Below are 4339 nucleotides of genomic sequence, written 5' to 3' on the forward strand. Positions count from 1 at the left end.
ATTGAGAGAAAGTGCGTTGTTGCCACAATTATCGTCAGAAAAGGGTTGGTGCACCAGTCCATGAGGGATCGCGGAGCATGAGTTCAATGAGCACAATATGGTAATGGCTTAGTAATGAGATTGTGGGGTGGTAAGAGAGTGGAAGGATCCAGGTGAGAGTAATCACTTTGTAAAATCAGAGGAAAACCATGGGGAGATCCCATGGCGAGTGAGAGAGTGATGTAAGCCTGCGGGGAGCCATAGCATTCACGGATGAGTGAGTAAGTGATGTTAGCCTGCGGGGAGCTGTAGCATTCACGAGTTAGTGTGAGAGTATTGTAAAACTACGAGAATCCGTAGTATTCCCTAGTTAGAGCATGACACAGAAGAGTTCTTAGGCTTGGGTATCCCTACCAACTGAGTCTTTGGGAACCTAGTGGTTGGGCCAGGGGCGAGACTGAGGTCTCCATGATAATCGAGATCCGTTATATCTCGGACTGGGGAGGGGTTGTCGCAAGTAGGAAGGAACTGGAGAAGTAATGTACACGTAGATTCGCGGATCATGGGTCATGAGTAGAGTGTCAGATTGAATGTGAGTGGTACTAATTTCGTTGTCAAACCAGACTCTTGAGTTTAAGTTGGCCCTAGTTGTGTAGAGGATAAATGAGTTGAGATTTTAGATCCCTGATGGGTTTTATTTTGAGTGGTTGTGGTTGGCATCTGATGTTGTGGACCTGGAAGGGTCGGTTCATTTGGTTTGAGAAGGATCACAACACGCATGGAGTTAGCGAGTGGTAGACGACAGAGATCGAAAGTGATGTGTGACTACAGATCGGTTGTAGTATTTGCTTGAGGTAAAGCGAACTTGGTGGTTGCATATACGATGTGATTGGTTGAAATAACTTTGTTGGGTTGGACAGCTGGGGTCATGCTTGGGCTTGTGTCCACATCGTTCAAGTTGTCGGGCGTATAAGGGATGGTAAGGAATGATTTCGAGGACGAAATATAATTTAAGTGGGAGAGATTTGTAACATCCCGATTATTGAATAAATAAATAGATAAAGATTTATAGCTCCAAAACAAATAATATTTAGCAGAGTAAGCGTGTCAAGGAGCCAATTGATGTAATTTTGGAATTTTAGGGGTTAAACATGTAAGTTCATGATTTAAATTATAAAGATTTCAGAAGGCAGGGGCTATTTGGTAAGTTTTGGACCCTAATTGTTATGAATTTATGGAATCAGGGGGTAAAAAGGGAAATGTTGGATTAAAATTGAAGAGTTTATGAGAAGGAGGGACTAGAAGTGTAAAACTCGCAAGGAGTTTGTATGAGCACGCGATTAATCAGGAACCGTTCCCTCCATCGCACCTTCTAGCCCTAAATCTTGAGGAGTCAGCCGCCATCACCATCCTGGGAGTTTCTCAACGCCATTCGCGGGCAGGGTCCGACCCTCGCCACTGCAGTGCCGATAAGGATCGCCAGCACGATGCTTTCTACCGGAGATGTAATTGAGCAGTTGAATGAACCAGCGGGATCGAAGTGTTGAGCCTTGTGGATTCGTTGTGCTGGGTATGAGCGAATAGGAAGCTGCCGGTAAGTAAAACGCCACCCACCTCCTCTCTCTTTCATTCTCGCTGTGAATGCGACGTTGTGATTAGCGGTTGTGGTCGTCGATGGACTTGAGTCGCCGTTTTTGTGCTTCCAATCGTTATCTGCCACATGAAGTGGCTGACTTGAGTGATTTTCGGTGTTCAGGTCATGTCTACGAGCGTATGGGTGTGATTTCTCTTCTGGGGACCAAGAGAATCCACCACCACCACCGTGAGGTGGTGGCTGTCGCTCCCTATCACCGCCTGCCACCGTGTGGGTGGCTGTGTGTGTGCTTTTAGTGTGTATTTTGGGTGTATAATGTCGTATTATGTTGTTTTAGCGATGTTTTGGCTAGAAAAGTAACCACCACCATTGGAAATGGTGGCTGCTGCCGCTTGCCGCCATGATCTGCCGCCGATCTCCATCGCCCGGGGTGGCGGTAGGTGGTGCCCGATCTAGTGTAACCCTAATGGGGCTAAACACTTAATTTTAGATTGGGATACTTTGTGATTGGGCTAGGAAACCCTAATTTTGGGTTTGTTATTTTGGATTTTACCGGGACCCGTGATTGGACTGTTAGATTGGTACTATGAATTATGTCCCACTTCATTGTGTGAATGGCCTAGTGGAGTGATGGACTTAATGTGTTAAGTCCTTAATGTGTTATGTCCTTAATGTGTTAAGTCCTTAATGGGTTAAGTGAGAAACACTTAACCCTAATTGTCATTTTATGTGAAAACCTTAAATTTGCTTGGGCCTTGAGTTGGGCCTTTCTATTGGGTTTTGGCGATTGGGCTATTGATGGGCCATCTAAGAGTAATCATTTGGACTAGATATTTAAATGGGCTTTAGGGTAAGGCCCATATGAGGGTTGGGCCCAATTTGGAAAATTGGGCCACAATTGGGCCATTAGTGGACTTTTGTATATGCATTTGGTATTGGGCCTTTGTGGGCCCAATGGGCTTGAGTTATTTATGGATTGAGTTGGTGGACAATATTTAGACCTAATAAGTCAAGGTTTAGTCTTAGATCCTAATGGGTTTTAATGTGGGATTGGCACAGTGATAAAGGCCGGAGTACAACATCATTTATAGGATCTGCTCGCCAGCCGAGGTGAGTCTTCTCACTATACTTTACCTTGAGTAGGTAACCAGAGTTATGTGATAGAGTATTTGTATGCTATGTATGTTATGTGTTGCACTGCATTATTTCTATGTGATTTATGTTGTGCATGTTTTACAGAGTTAGAACTGAAAGGTTCACAGAATTAGAACCGGAAGGTTCACAGAGTTAGAACTAGAGGGTTCACAGAGTTAGGGTGTGACCGGAGGGTCTTATTTACACTATTGACCGGAGGGTCTTAGCACATTATTGACCGGAGGATCTCAGTACATATAGACCGGAGGGTCTTAGTACATTATCGACCGGAGGGTCTTATTTGTTTATAATGTGTTATGTTTTATCGTGCATACTGTCTTTGTGACTTATGTTGTTATAATAATCCGTGTATATGTTGATCTTATATGTTTATTTGAGTATTGTGATATCCTACATTATGTCTATGTGTTTTATGATGTGTATTATTATGAGTTTACAAAGCTAGGACCAGAGGGTCCACAGAGTTAGGATCGGAGGGTCCATCAGAATTGTGGGACCGGAGGGTCCCACTGAGACACATTGACCAAGAGGGTCTTAAAGAGTTATAGCCTCGAGTGGCTAATTACTTGTGCGTGGTATTTTGGAGAACTCACTAAGTTTCGTGCTTACAGTGTTATGTGTTATGTGTTTCAGGTGTTTCTCAGGATCACGGGAAGGTGATGGTTTGATTGTACACACGAGATAAAGAGTTATCTTTTGGAGGATCCTGGATTATTAATTTAACTAATATGGAATTGTGTTTTGTTAATTGATTATTGGGATTTTCGTGGAATGTATTATGAGAATTTTTGTAATTTAAAAAAAAAAAAAACAATTTATTTGAAAAATCACGGTGTTACATCCTCCAAGTCTTCTCCCTCCAAGAACTCTCTTTCAAGCTTCAAACACACACACACAAGGCACACACACACGAATAAGGCTCTCAAGGGTTCTTTGGAACTGTAAGGAGGTCTAAGTGAGGCTAAGGTCCCTTTAAATAGGGGTGCAAATCCCAGGAACTAGGGTTTCACTTGCCAGCTCCTACTCGGCGAGTCCCATTATGGACTCGCCGAGTAGGTCACTTAACCCGCGATCCTTCTCACTGCTACTCGACGAGTAGGTAAACCAACTCGTCGAGCAGGGCCTAATCCAAAAACTCATATTAACCATACATGAGAATTGGGGCGTTACACTTCTATTGATGGAAAATCTCAAACGAATCATAAAACACAAATTGTAACCCTAGTAAGACATCTGAAAAACAAAAATAATCATATCAAGGGGGTATGAGTGAAGCATTCACTATAGTCTCGTAGTACATGTTCACCTACATCCGGAAATATAAAGAACGTCCAAAACAGAGTTCGTCTGCAAAATGTAAGAATGTTTTAAGAAATTGAACAACCAAGTAATGGTTAAACGCCTGATAAGTGTCAAATCACGACCTTCAGTTGAGTCGTGGCGTGTCTTAGGAAATGAATTTCGATTCCCAATCAATTTTCCTACAAACCATGTTTAATTTAGGAAATTATCATATTCCTAACTTTTTATGCCCAAAAAATACCATGAGTCATTATGGATATGATTGAGTCAACTAAACGCCTGTTTTCGCCAAGAAGTTCGCCTTCTTCC

General features: G+C 42.7%; 1 long non-coding RNA gene across 1 annotated transcript; it reads left to right on the forward strand.

The window, feature by feature from the left end:
- The first annotated feature begins 1330 nt into the window (after window positions 1–1330).
- LOC145011732 (uncharacterized) lies at window positions 1331–3555 on the forward strand. Its single transcript, XR_013664241.1, has 3 exons — window positions 1331–1573; window positions 2633–2683; window positions 3362–3555. It is a non-coding gene; the product is annotated as an uncharacterized LOC145011732 (long non-coding RNA).
- The last annotated feature ends 784 nt before the right edge of the window (window positions 3556–4339 follow it).

The sequence above is a fragment of the Lactuca saligna genome, chromosome 8 (genome assembly GCF_052625555.1).
Source record: "Lactuca saligna cultivar CGN05327 chromosome 8, ASM5262555v1, whole genome shotgun sequence".
NCBI lineage: Eukaryota > Viridiplantae > Streptophyta > Magnoliopsida > Asterales > Asteraceae > Lactuca > Lactuca saligna.